General features: G+C 36.6%; 1 protein-coding gene across 4 annotated transcripts in view; it reads left to right on the forward strand.

Moving 5' to 3' along the window:
- LOC128744123 (myosin-11) overlaps positions 1-15678 on the forward strand; it is a 210344-nt gene that overhangs the window by 164508 nt on the left and 30158 nt on the right. The window lies entirely within an intron of this gene.

A 15678-nucleotide genomic window follows, 5' to 3' on the forward strand; every position in this document is an offset into this window, starting at 1 on the left:
TGACCCCCCATTAAAATGCGGAACAGAGTTTTTTTCTAAATTGAATATTTACGAAGATACAAGCAAAAGAAAATAATCGAATTTGACGAAAATGTTGCTTTTTCCAATAAAAGGGGGGGCTCCCAAAAATCGAGGGATAGTCCAATCTTATTCTTATTCTTATTCTTATTAATACCAATACAGCCTCAATAAAGGATTCCTGGAAATAATTTTAATTATTTCTAATCAAAGAAATATTTAAAATTATTTTCTTGTCTGCATTAGACACATTCCGCCGTGACGTTACAACGTTTTGCCTTTTCTTTGCACAGTATTTATGTTTTAGCTGGGAAAATCGTTGAGAAACCCCCAAATATTATTATATATTTGGAAAGAGCATAAAATTTCCTATTGAAAGTGAACAAATTAATAGCATTTGCTTTGCCCAGATTGTTTTGGAAAGCAAATATGTAGCGTGACGTTACAACGCGCCAGAAATACGTCTTTTGGTTCTTCTGTCAAAAAACATGAAAATTCTGCTCTCTTTCAAATTTTATCTAAAGATTTTCTTCTATGATTTGATAAGAGATGAATACTGAACAACTTGCCGTTTTCAGAATTCTGATAGTTAGTGAAGTTAATTTTTAAACAGCTTTTACTTTTCGTGACGTTACAACGCTCTGCTTTGCACAGAGAGGGTCGTAGCTCCGTTGTAACGTCACGAAAAATCTGTTCATTTAATATTCGTTAATTATCGCTGTTGCTGCCCTCTGTACATAAGGGATAATCCAAAAATGTGTTGTTAATTTGTCTTTCACTATTTCGCCTACGTAATTGTGGGGTTGTTCACAAACTACGTCGCGCAGTGGGAGGGATGCTAAGAAAGTAAGACATAAGTAATAGCATCGAAACATTAAGACATAGCATAATAGTTGCTTCAGAAAAGCTTCTTCATTTAAAAAGCACTTTCTAGTGGTGAAAAAATATTCGGACATTAGGGTGTCTTCAAGCAGATACAAAAAATATTTTCTCTATTTTATGTCAGAAATGATAGCTGTCTACAAAACATTTGTATAAAAGCTAATTTTAAGAAACTTTGTTGAATACTGAAGATTTATATTTCGTACATGAAAAAAGTTTTAGAGCCAAACTCTTAGGGACACCCTTAAAAATAGTTTTTTTTTTCTTCGATCTAGCTCTTTAATAACGCTTCGTATGGCTTGCCAATGTTCTAATAAATTGGTAACCTAATTAAATTGCACATTTTTGTCGAAAATAGTAGGCTCTATCTTTTTTCCTTTAGAAGCTATTACTGGCTTTTTTATTTTTACATGTACTCTTTAATGTACTGTATCTCAGGGAACAGCAGCTATATGCAGCTAATCTCACTTGTTTTTGCGAGTCAATTTATGCTGTATTCCACCATATACAATATAGGACAAAACACTGAGGAATATCTAAAAAAAGGTATTATGAAGGCAACCGTAGGTGAACATGTCGAAATGAAAGAAACAAGGGATAGGTCCTAAAGGGAAAAAGATAGAGCTCTAGTATCTTCGACAAAAATGTGCAATTAAATTTGATTACCAATTTATTAGAACATCTAAAAGGTGTACGAAGCGTTATTAAAGAGCTAGATCGAAACCCCTGTTTTTGAGGGTGTCCCTAAGAGTTTGGCTCTATAACTTTTTTCATGTAAGAAATAGAAATTTTCAGTATTCAATGAAGTTTCTTGAAATTAGTTTTTCTTCAAATGTTCTGTAGACAGCTATCTGACTTAAAATAGAAAAAATATTTTTTGTATCTGCTTGAAGACACCCTAATGTCCGAATATTTTTTCACCACTAGCAAGTGCTTTTTAAATGAAGAACCTTTTCTGAAGCAACTTTTATGCAGTGCCTTAAGGTTTCGATGTTATTACTTATGTCTCACTTGATTTGAATCCGTCCGGCTGACCGCCGTGACGTTACAACGCGAGCTTCAATCAGTTGTAACTTAGGTTCTACTTTACTTATCATCATTCTTTAGGCACCGTTTTAAAGGTATTTTTGAGTACAAAGAGAATACGGATTATTAGATTGTTCGAATTTGTACTTTTCTGCGAAAGCGAAAAAGTACGCCTTTTTCGTGACGTTACAACGCAAGAAAATGGCCCTATTTCATCCACTTGAAATACAAAATAACTGCAAAATTACATCCAAACTATTTTTGGAATGGATTCAGCATATATTCCTTTGTAAGTTGGTCGATAACAAGTGATATTATGAAAAGTTTTAGCGCACTGTAGCAGCATTTTCAAAAATATCACGAAAAATCATTTATTTCTTGTAAATTTCATTTATTTTCGATATACGTTTTATATAACTTCCGAAAATGCTAGAATACCAGTTACGGCAGTTTTGAAAGGTTCAAACATTGCCAAATCATGGAAAAATAATCAACAATGCAAAAAGCATGTTTTATAAATTGTCTGATTGGTATACCGGCCCGCGGAATGTGTCATTAACATTTGCAAAATATCAATATTCAATATTTGCCATATATATCTGGCAAATGTTCAATCGGCCAGGCCAACTGTGAAGTATTGCCGCAAAGACGATATTGATTGAGAAATTGATTGATAAATAAGACATATGAATTATTTCTGATATGCGTATGTTATAATTGAATATAATTATTTCAAATTAACACAAAACTAAATTAGTGAAAGTTAAAATGTAAAATTATCAATTAAACCAAAACATTTAAAATAAAAAATGAGTAAGTTAGATTATAAAATTCATGATACTGTGTTTAGCATGCAGAAAATCTTAGTCATGATGAATAAGTAAATTCAAAACGATCTCACCGGCACTTCCCATGTATTCTCTCATCCTTTTCATCAGAACATCTGAAAATTTGCTGCAATCCAAGATAGTGAAGCTGGGTGATATGACGATTGCTTAACCTTGAATGTTCCTTGATTGGAAGAGATGATTTGGCAACCCGTTCAGCAGGCTGGAAGAATCCGCAGTTTACAGCGGAGAAAATCCTTTGACTTCTGGTTGTCGAACGGGAATCGCTGGTGGTGTTTGACCCCACTAGGAGCACCGCCGGCAGGGTTTGATTTTTCTTATTCAAGGTCACTAGGTCACTGTTTTCATGGTCATCTCTAAAACTAATTGAACACCAAGATCGCACCGTTCCAGCGCGAGATTTACACCGAACTTTCATAGATATTATTTAAAAAACTTGATGACTCGTGCATCCTGCATTTATTTCGTAAACTGCTTGCTTCAATAGTTATTCGATATTTATTTAACAATTTTTCCGGAAACCACACTAAAAATTGACAGCGAAAATTTTTGCTTCACCATCACTGTAAACAAGCATTGATGCGATAAACAAAGAAACTGACAGGTTAGTTCATGCGACATAATGCTCGTTTCTCCCACTTAAGGGTGCCCATTTTGCCCCCAGTCAAGCAGTTAAAGTAAAAATGGGTTTTTACACTAATTACAGTATAAAATCAAAACTTCAATGAAGGTGAAATTTGAGATACAATGTATACATCATGTTGCAGTGTGCACTTGATAGATTAAGATATTTACATGATCGTAAAAGCTTATTTGGTAGTGCACCAAAATTATAATTTTTTCAGCGTTTGAGAACCTGGTTAAGTTTTTAATATAATTCCGTGTTTTAAAAGTAGAGATCACTCATTTTTTGATAAATTGATACTGTACTACCTACAGCAGTGTTTCGCATGCCATATGATGTTACAAAATGCATACTTTCGTAGAAAAGAGGGGTGCCCATTTCGCCCCTTGTGCTCATTATGCCCCTAATCCTTCTACTTGGCGAAAATTGTCGAAAACTTTAGCTCAGTTACAATGGTATTATTACCATTATGAAGGCTCTGTTTGGGAATCTTTATAATTACCAATAGGTTTTAGTACGGCAGAGAGAAGTCGAAATTAGATTACTTTCGAAGTCTATTCTATTCAAAAATTATCCATGAAGAGTAACACAATTAGAAGTAATTGTATTTAGACACGAGTTCACCGCCACAAATTTAACGTTTTAAAGATCTAATCAGAAGAAAATTCTTCATAATTTCACAAAACAGCCGCATTTGGAAATTTCATTACTATACGACTAGAAAAGAAAACTTATCTCTCCATAAATGCAGGAAAAAGGGAAAAAGGACGGTTCGTGGTACTTCATAAAGGCCCAGACACAATGCATACGGATTTTACTACGTTGCGGCAATTTGACAGTTTTTCCATGGGTTTTCTGTCAAATATCCGCAACGTAGTAAAATCCGTATGCATTGTGTTTGGGCCTTTATTTCGATTTTCTATGGCAGCAGAACAGCGTGAATGTTTGAAACAACATCTTCCAGAACAATCATAACACCGGACAGAGCATTTCCCACCAATTTAAACCCTTCTGCTTCCGCGACCAAAATTTGGGTTTTCTAGTTATTTAATATTCTATTAGGCCGTTCCCAACGCTGTTGTATTTTGTATGGGCTGGTCTATTTTATAACTAGAACTAAAACTGGTCATTCGCAATGCTGAGTTGCAGTTCTACTTTTCGAGCTCTTTTTTGGAACGTATTTACAACTGCTCGACAGTTCTGTTCTACTTTTGACCGAATCTGAAACACGGATATAACTCTGTTTTAAATATTTTTGTCAGTATGTGGGCAAAATGTCATCCCAAATGACAGGTTATGTACTGTCAAAAAGTGAAAATAAGAAAAATGTTTTGAAACTTTCATTTAGTTTTCAGAGCTTCCTGTTATTTTTGTATGGGAGCCTTTGTTAATCCACGGAAGGATGAAGTTCTTTCGCACATTAAATACATAACTTTGAAGCATCACATTGCATTAAGGTGAAATGAGTCATTATTGTCATCAGTTTTTTGACGTAGGACTACGTCTTTGTTTACTATCTGGGACTGGGTAGCACTTTGTGAAAACGAAAATAGAAGTGTAACGTTGGAATGAAAGATTTCATACGCTAATAACTACTAAACTACTAAACGAAACTGAACAATTTATATGTTGTTGGAAAGATAAAATGGTCAGCAATTTTATGGAGAGGGCGAAAAAGCAATTTTATGGACGGCATAAGAGATGGGGCTTCTATACAAATGAAACACAAATTTTCTCAAAACTCTCAGAACTAATCAAGCAAATGGAACCAGATTAGGCACGCAGGGGTTTCAGAAGGTAGGATTTTTTTCTATGGTGTACTGAGACCCCTTCCCCTTCTAAGAGGGGGCTCCCATACAAATGAAATACAAATTTCTTCATAAATTAACAACTAAGCAAGCAAATGGAACCAAATTTGGCAAGTGGGGGTTTCAGAAGGCAAGAATTTTTTCTATGGTGTACTGAGACCCCTTCTTCTTCTAAGAGGGGGGGCTCCCATACAAATGAAATACAAATTTTCTCATAACTCGAGAGCTAATCAAGCAAATGGAAACAAATTTGGCATGTGAGGGTTTATGGAGGTATGAATTTATTTTATGATGGTTTGAGACTCCTCACCCCTGTGGTAGGAGGATAAGGACTCTCATACAAATAAAACAGTAATTTTTGCGTATGTGCCATATTTTCTGCTATGTAACAAGCGGTAAGTAAACCATTTGGTTTGTATATCTCGATTGCAACTGAGAAATACGACATCATATCGGAACGAAAAAGTTATGTTTCACGTCAGATAAGAGCATATATGTACCAAAGTGGAGGCAATATACGTGCGAAAATTTTGACGATTACTTTTAATTCTATCTTGCATTTTATACAGCGGTTTTTATAGCACGCAACTTAATACTCCTGAATATATGATTGAGATATAACTAAATATTCCAATCATCTATACAGCTTTATAACTCACAGTCATGAGTTGTATATGAGAACACGCACGACTGCAAAGCAACTTATTGTTTACTTTGTTTTGACATACTCTAATCATTATACAATTCCAATGTAAAATTGACATGAAAATGATTTAATGTGAACTTTCAATTACGATTTTGTGTTATCTGGGAAGCTGTGAAAGTAAACTAGTAAAACCTTCTCGGAGCAAAAGACAGTGAATCGAAGTCGTTAACTTTCATGCCTCTTGCCATTCATGTCAAAAGAGAAGGACATTCGAATGGCACGACATATTTGCGATGAACGTGCTCTGACTTTAATGTTATTTGTAACCAATAGCCCTTTTAAAGGCCACAAGCGAGTAAAAGTAAGATTATTGAAACATGTCAAGCTACGCATAATCATATTTAATACAGTGATCTGTGGGCTGGTCATTCATTACTATTTCAACTTTTATGATACACACAAGTGATTTTTAAAAGAAATCTTCTATGTTAAAAGATGAATGTTTTAAAAGAATTGGCAGCAGGCGTTGTACTTATGAACCCCCGTCTATGTATTTTCAAGGCTACCATTGCATTCAATGAAGAATTGAATCTGAATATTTCGCTCCTCTCTTTTAAACAATGGCACTCATAGATTCTTATAAACATATAGTCCTACGTCACCCATTCGTACAACCCTTAGGGCTGTATAGCTTGCAGTTTTTGTTTGAAATAAAAATTCAGTTCATGAAAATATATTCACTGTGTTCAGATTGACAAGAAGAATGCAATGAATACATTTTTGAAAACAAAACCCCTGTTTTGGACCTAAAAACTGCTTCCGAAATTGAGATTTCTGATGAAAAATTAATGACTGCTCATATGCCGTTAATATTGCAAGGCAAGTCTGTCGCTGTGTATCACTTTTTTGGGTTTTCCTTTTAAAGACAGTGAATTTGGGACCGGTCTCTGTACACTAGCAGTGCTCTGTGGAGTCTACCGTATATAGAGCTCCGATCGTTTACTGACCGCACAACCGAGATTTCAAAAGAGCAAAGTCTTGGGCTTTAACGTCTTTCTAAGACTTGACCCTTATCTATCGACAGACTTCGCGGCCGGCTGTTAGAGTACAGGACAGTTACGGGGCCAGTGCAAAAATTCTACTAATTCTATCTTGCAGCACCACCTAGCTGAGATTCGAACATACGATTGGCTTGTTTGACCAGCATCGTACCTTGAAGTTAACTGGGTGGTAACCGAGCCATCGATTTTGAACATAACCCGTATTTAAGAGAGCTTGACCTTACTACTGAACCGATTGGTGTGGAAAATTAAAAAATTTATGTGCACGGGTTTTTGGGGTCAGGGAAGGTTAGATGGTTAGAGACCCCGCATCGAGAACTAATCAAGCAAATGGAACCAAATTTGGCATGTGAGGGTTTTTGAAACCAATTTTTTTTCTACGGTGCGAAAATTATTGAGTTAAATTTGAATTATGATATGTTGTCCTTGCTCGCGTGTCCGAGGCATTTTCCACTAGGCCCGACAAATTACAAAGAACTATGAGAACAAAAGCCACGGGCGTAAAAATAGTCGTGTAAAAAACAAACCACGTAAAAAGCGACTTCAGTGTAGTAAACAGGCAAACATAAACGAAGCTCCCATTATTGCGCGCGATCTGTCGTTGCGGCTTTAATGAAACAGTCGCTGATACGGGATTGTTAATAACCCAGAAATACTGCCACAAAACTTTAAACAGAATATGTACGGAAAATGCCGCTTTCTGACATTAACTTACAGAAATTGAACCAAGAAACGCTGCTTCATCATCGACCAAAAATTAATTGCAAAACTGGAAAGTCAGATCGCGGGGAAAGTAAAACAAAGTTTATGTTAACACACACACATAAAAGTCGGCGTGGGCACCGAAGTATTTAAAACATGCATTGCGTATGACATGATGCAGTTTTATTTTTGACAGTTGCAAATCATAGAAATGTCGAGCAGTTTATAACATAATTGGAACTTTGAGTTAGGAACGGCCTTATAGCAGCTTATTGTCAATTGCAAGTAAAATTGTACCATCCAAAGTGTGATATCGCTCATAAAGTGCTATTTTGCATTACATCGTTTCGGTATCTTCGGCACACTTTTTCGTTATCTTCCAAGCAATAAGTGCGCCGAAGAGACCGAAACGATTTAAGCTAAAATAGCACTTTTATGAGCGATTGCGCACTTATTGATTGGACAATTTTCCTTGCAATTGACAATAATAGATCGATGTTTCGAATCCAACACGGTCGGCGTAATTTCCACTCCACACCAAACAATAATCGGCTGCTGCCGAGTTTTACCACCTTTGCCGCGTCCGGACAGGGAGATAAAATCGTAACTCTCATTATTATTTGTAACCCAAACAACGCGAAAATGATGCCGTTCGCAAAATCAATTCAACTGCTTCATATACTTATTCAGTAGTTCTTAAAAGAACTGATTGTTTTCTACCAGCTGTTAATAATACAAATCGAAGAAATTTACTGCTTGGCAGCAGCTTTTTTCGGACCGCATTCTCCGTTAGAACCTCTTTTGGCTTTGGAGTTTTCGATGCCTTTGCTGTGGTCTTCATTGACTTAGTAATCTTGCTTCTCGCTAGCAAGTTTGGTAGGCGAACGAACCGGAAGCGCCAGTTCTTTGTTTGGACCAGCTTTCTCTTGTTGAAAACTAACTTCAAAGCCTTTTTCACGAATGTGTCCAACCTTGAAACGTCACAATTGTAGTTGGCGGCGATATACTTCTAGACGGCTTGCAACGAGGATCCGTTGACTCTTCGGTTTATTGGCGTCTCGCTTAGTGAATTTGAATGTCTTCGTTGCCTTATTCCGGGGAAGTAGCAACAGCTGAAGCTCGACGATTTTCGAGCGGATTCTATAGAGCGTAAATTAAATACAATCAAACTTTGATCCCTTTGATTCAAAGGGAATTTAAACCATAGCTCTTCTCCTATATATTTCTGTCATCCGCGTTAGGGAAGCATTGGCGTGGGAAGGCAAAATTTTGACGTAGGACTACGTCTTACGGCAAGTTTTGAGATAGGGTGTCATTCCAAAAAATCGAAAAATGTGAGCGTCACGAAAAATGAAAGGTTTTGAGCGCTAATAGCTCAGCGGTTTTCCGATTGATTTTCAATATTCTTACACCAATCGATCGGAAAATCTTCTAAGAATTAACCCAAATGAAGAAAAGTATGGATTCTTGAAGTTGAACTATTGAAAAACTGAAAATAATGAACCTATGTTTTACCAGAATTCTCGCTTTGTGATTGGTTGGAAGACTTTACGATGATCTAAACCTATACCAATTTGATATCTGTGCTTGGGAAGTAAGTCAAAACAAGTGACAAAGTTCCCTCATTTCAACAAGATTTCTTAACACCGCGGTTCAACCTAGACCATTTTGATGTCCTTGCTTGGGAAGTTTGACAGAGAGAGTGACAAAGCCCCCTCGTACCAACAGATTTCTTACGAACGCGATTAAACCTAGTCCAATTTGATGTCTGTGTTAGGGAAGTGTGCCAGAAAAAATGACGCAAATTCGTTGTCCCAACAGAGCGCAAATTCTTTACTGCGAGACGAATAAACCTCGGCGAACTTGATATCTGTGTTGGAAAAATGTGCTACAGCTGTACTGTTCGGTTATAATACGACTCTGTATGAATACGCATGCTTGCCGTTTCATTAGCAGTGTAGTGAAAAGATGTGCTATTGATAAAATAGGATTGAATTGATAAAATCGCTTCAACGTGGGAAACTTTGGATAATAAAATCAATCTTTAATTTCAGTAAGGTAGCAGGAAAGCAATAATTTGTGTTCTAGATTTTGTAAATTGTTTTCAAATGCACAACCTTTTGAGAATTGAACGTATGCAATGTTACTACTTTGATAAATGTTACATACAACGCATGTAGCATGTATATATGTTGCATATAGCATGTATACATGAAGAATCGAATGATAACAAGCATGAATACTATCACTACAAAGAGACTTACGTAGTCCTGCGTAACCTATATATGCGGTCGTGTCCTGTACACAACCCCTCTGATTTTTTTAGCAAAAAATAAAGTTAAAGCAACGTCATGAGTTAGAAGACCGGATGGTGAGTCACCACATATTTAGCGTTTTATAGATCAAATCAGAAGAAATTCTTCATGATTTAAAGAATCAGCGACATTTGGAAATTTAATTAAAGAAATTTAGTATACAGAAAATTTTTATCTCTTCATAAACAAATTCGTTCGTCCTTAAAAGGGCGGGTTGTGGTAATTTATGTGGTTGAAAATCCGGTCAGCAGAATGGCTTGAATGTTTGAAACAACACCTCCCAGGGCACTAGTGACAATGGTTACCGGACAGAGCATTTTCCATTAATTCAAGCTCTTCCGCTCCCGCAACCAAATATTCTAATATAGCAGATAATAGATCGATGCTCCGGTACCAACGCGTTCGGCGCACTCTACACCAAACAATGATCGGCTGCTGCTGCTGCTGCCGCTGCGCTGCGTTTTACCAGTTTGCCGAGTCCAGTGAGGGAGATATAATCGCAACTCTGCTGTCTATTCTGTACCGTACCGATGCCAATGTGAAAATGATGCCGTTCGCCGGCTTACTTCTGATTATATACCAGAGCAAACGGCAGCAAGTTGTAACAAAGGCGGATCAACGTAGTGCAGAGAATCATAGACACGAGAGAAAGGCGGTACAACGTACAACGAAACCGTACATTGTTTGAACAAAACCGGTGTCCGGTGGTTCCTTAATGAAGAGCTACCAGTTTCTGCAGAGCAACCTAATATGAAGCATCGTCTTCATGCCGCCGAAAACCAGTGGAAAGGCCGCAAAGCACGATAGGAAAAAGAAGAAAAAGCCACGCCACTAGAAGAGCAACGCTATTTTCTTTCATTTGATGCCGATAGGGATGGCACGGCCACGGGCATGGCAGACGTGAGACGTGCACTCACAGTTGTGTGTGGTTGTGGTTTTGCTCTTTTGACTGTACCCCGCTCAGTCAAGCATAATTGCAATTGCAACAAGTTATAGTGAGTGTGGTTGGCTACCGGGTGAGTTTGCCAAGCGCGCCGTCTCGGAAGGTACCAAAGTATACCGGCCTATAGTAAATGTATCTGGTCAGGCTTCTGTAACTATACAATAATCAGCCCTTTTTAGGGCCTAATATATAAATGAAGATGCAATTCGATTTTCTCACTAAACGCTCAGTCTCGAATTACGAAGTGGTGCAGTTTTCTTTTGCCAGATAATGTGGCTTACTCGTTTCATGTTTTTAGAAAGAACCTTAAATTCGTATTATTGACGTAGGACTACGTCTTACGGCAAGTTTTGAGATAGGGTGTCATTCCAAAAAATCAAAAAATACGAGCGTCACGAAAAATGAAAGGTTTTGAGCGCTAATAGCTCAGCGGTTTTCCGACCGATTTTCAATATTCTTACACCAATCGATCGGTAAATCTTCTAAGAATCGACCCAAATGAAGAAAAGTATGGATTCTTGATGTTGAATTATTGAAAAATTGAAAATAATGAACCTATGTTTTACCAGAATTCTCGCTTCGTGATTGGTTGGAAGATTCTTTACGATGATCTAAACCTATACCAATTTGATATCTGTGCTTGGGAAGTAAGCCAAAACAAGTGACAAAGTTTCCTCATTTCAACAAAATTTCTTAACACCGCGGTTCAACCTAGACCATTTTGATGTCCTTGCTTGGGAAGTACGCCAGAGAGAGTGATAAAGCCCCCTCGTGCCAACAGATTTCTTACGAACGCGATTAAACCTAGTCCAATCTGATGTCTCGGTTAGGGAAGTGTGCCAGAAAAAATGACACAAGCTCGTTGTCCCAACAGATCGCAAATTCTTTACTGCGTGACGATTAAACCTCGGCGAATTTGATATCTGTGTTGGAAAAATGTGCTACAGCTGTAGTGTTCGGTTATAATACGACTCTGTATGAATACGCATGCTTGCCGTTTCATTAGAAGTGTAGTGAAAAGATGTGCTGTTGATAAAATAGGATTGAATTGGTAAAATCCTTTCATCGTGGGAAACCATGGATAATAAAAACAATCTTTAATTTCAGTAAGGTAGCAGGAAAGCAATAGTTTGTGTTCTTGATTTTGTTAAATTGTTTTCAAATGCACAATATTTTGAGAATTGAACGTATGCAATGTTACTACTTTGATAAATGTTACATACAACGCATGTAGCATGTATATATGGGTCATTCCATGGGAAATTTACAGTCAAATTTTTTTTTCTCTTCGGAATATTTTTTTTACGTTTTTTGTTCAAAAAAAATCGACACGTATTTTTGTGTTTCGATGTTACTCTTGGAATTCGCAAGATATGATTTCTTAAAGTATTGTAATCCGAAAAAATCACTATTTTTTAAATACTGATTGTAAACATAGTTTGTAATATCAAAAAATAACTTTCTACCAGATGTGTTCACTATTCCACAAGCTTTCAAAATTGGTATACCATACCTCCTCTCGATTGTTTTTCAATAGTTAAATAGTGCATTTTTATAAACAATTGCAATTTTTTCAAAGTTGGAACTTTTTTTTCTCGATTTTTTTTATTTTAAAATATTTGTTCGTCTTTCTCGCAGAAGCATGCAAAATTTGGAAATGGAGAAATGAAAACTCTGGAAGTTATGAGTTTTTATGTCTCAGCGCGTGTGTTAATGTGAAGCGAGCGGTAATGCTCAATCGATGTTCTAACCCACGGGCAGCTTCATAACGAAGCCGCCTTTGATGCTATTAAGTGTAACGTGTCATTGAAGCACACGCGTTCGTCCGCCCGTTTGCGTTAATGTGCGCGCTTCGATATAAAAATTCATAACTTCTAGAGTTTTCATTTCTCAATTTCCAAATTTTGCATGCTTCTGCGAGAAAGATGAACAAATATTTTAAAGTAAAAAAAATCGAGAAAAAAAAGTTCCAACTTTGAAAAAATTGCAATTGTTTATAAAAATGCACTATTTAACTATTGAAAAACAATCGAGAGGAGGTATGGTATACCAATTTTGAAAGCTTGTGGAATAGTGAACACATCTGGTAGAAAGTCATTTTTTGATATTACAAACTATGTTTACAATCAGTATTTAAAAAATAGTGACTTTTTCGGATTACAATACTTTAAGAAATCATATCTTGCGAATTCCAACAGCAACATCGAAATACAAAAATACGTGTCGATTTTTTTTGAACAAAGAACGTAAAAAAAATATTCCGAAGAGAAAAAAAATTTTGACTGTAAATTTCCCGTGGAATGACCCATATATTGCATATAGCATGTATACATGAAGAATCGAATGATTACAAGCATGAATACATGCACTATCACTACAAAGAGACTTACGTAGTCCTGCGTCACCTATATATGCGGTCGTGTCTTGTACACAACCCCTCTGATTTTTTGACGTAGGACTACGTCTTACGGCAAGTTTTGAGATAGGGTGTCTCTCCAAAAAATCAAAACATGCGAGCGTCACGAAAAATGAAGGGTTTTGAGCGCTAATAGCTCAGCGGTTTTCCGACCGATTTTCAATATTCTTACACCAATCGATCGGAAAATCTTCTAAGAATTGACCCAAACGAAGAAAAGTATGGATTCTTGATGTTGAACTATTGAAAAATTGAAAATAATGAACCTATGTTTTACCAGAATTCTCGCTTCGTGATTGGTTGGAAGATTCTTTACGATGATCTAAACCTATACCAATTTGATATCTGTGCTTGGGAAGTAAGCCAAAACAAGTGACCAAGTTTCCTCATTTCGACAAGATTTCTTAACACCGCGGTTCAACCTAGACCATTTTGATGTCCTTGCTTGGGAATTACGCCAGAGAGAGTAACAAAGCCCTCTCGTGCCAACAGATTTCTTACGAACGCGATTAAACCTAGTCCAATTTGATGTCTGTGTTAGGGAAGTGTGCCAGAAAAAATGACACAAGCTCGTTGTCCCAACAGATCGCAAATTCTTTACTGCGCGACGATTAAACCTCGGCGAATTTGATATCTGTGTTGGAAAAATGTGCTACAGCTGTAGTGTTCGGTTATAATACGGCTCTGTATGAATACGCATGCTTGCCGTTTCATTGGAAGTGTAGTGAAAAGATGTGCTGTTGATAAAATAGGATTTAGTGATGTCCGAAATATTCAATTATTCGATTACCGATTAATCGGCGAGCGTTGTCTGCACTAATCGATTAATTCAACTATTCGTGCTAGTGGTATTCGATTAGATATATTCGAATATTTTTTTAATTAATTCGATTAATCGAACGATTATGAACGATTAGCGGCCATTATTCGGGGATTATTCGCATTCATATTATTTCCTTTGAACTATTCGATTAATTCAACTACTCGTGCTGGCAGTATTCGATTAAAAATTATTCGAATATTTTTATAATTATTCGATTAGTTGAATTAATCGAACGATTAACGGACATCACTAATAGGATTGAATTGGTAAAATCCTTTCATCGTGGGAAACCATGGATAATAAAAACAATCTTTAATTTCAGTAAGGTAGCAGGAAAGCAATAGTTTGTGTTCTTGATTTTGTTAAATTGTTTTCAAATGCACAATATTTTGAGAATTGAACGTATGCAATGTTACTACTTTGATAAATGTTACATACAACGCATATAGCATGTATATATGTTGCATATAGCATGTATACATGAAGAATCGAATGATTACAAGCATGAATACATGCTACTATCGCTACAAAGAGACTTACGTAGTCCTGCGTCACCTATATATGCGGTCGTGTCTTGTACACAACCCCTCTGATTTTTTTTTGCATGTGTAGGTATATGAACAAATGTGTTCAGAAATATTCTTCGGAAGGTTTGTCTTAATACAGTTTAAACATGTAATTTTTGACGGGCTCGTACTTCGAACGCTCATAATAAACTGCCAACATCACTTTAAAATGTGAGAAAAATCAATTTAACTGCTTCGTATACTTTTATTCAGTAGTTCTTAAAAGAACTGATATTTTGAGGTAGGACTACGTCTTTGTTTACTATACTAGGACTGGGTAGCACTTTGTGAAAACAAAAATAGAAGTGTAACGTTTGAATGAAAGATCTCAAATGCTAATAACTACTAAACTACTGGACGAAACTGAACAATTTACATGCCGTTGGATAGATAAAATGACCAGCAATTTTTTAGAGGGTAAGAGAGCAATTTTAAGGGGGGCGTAAGAGGGGGGCTCCTATACAAATGAAACACAAATTTCCTCAAAACTCGAAAACTAATCAAGCGAATGGAACCAAATTTGGCATGGGGGGGTTTTAGAAGGCAGGATTATTTTTCTACGGTGTACTGATACCTTTTCTATTCTAAGAGGGGGGCTTCCGTACAAATGAAATACAAATTTGCTCAAAACTCTAGAACTAGTCAAGCAAATGGAACTAAATTTGGAATGTAGGGGTTTCAGAAGGCAAGAATTTTTTCTATGGTAAATTGAAACCCCTCCCCCTCTTTAGGAGGGGGAACCATACAAATAATATTCAAATTACCTCATAACTCGAGAACTATTCGAGCAAAAGGAACCAAAAATGGCTTGGGGGAGTTTTTGGAGGTAACATGTTTTTCTATGGTGTACTGAGACCCCTTCTTTTTCTAAGAAGGGGGGCTCCGATACAAATGAAATACAAATGTTCTCATAACTCTAGAACTAATCAAGCAAATGAAACCACATTTGGCATGTGGGGGTTTTAGAAGGCAGGAATTTTTTCTATGGTATAATGAGAC

This window comes from Sabethes cyaneus, chromosome 1 (assembly GCF_943734655.1).
Source record: "Sabethes cyaneus chromosome 1, idSabCyanKW18_F2, whole genome shotgun sequence".
NCBI classification, from domain to species: domain Eukaryota; kingdom Metazoa; phylum Arthropoda; class Insecta; order Diptera; family Culicidae; genus Sabethes; species Sabethes cyaneus.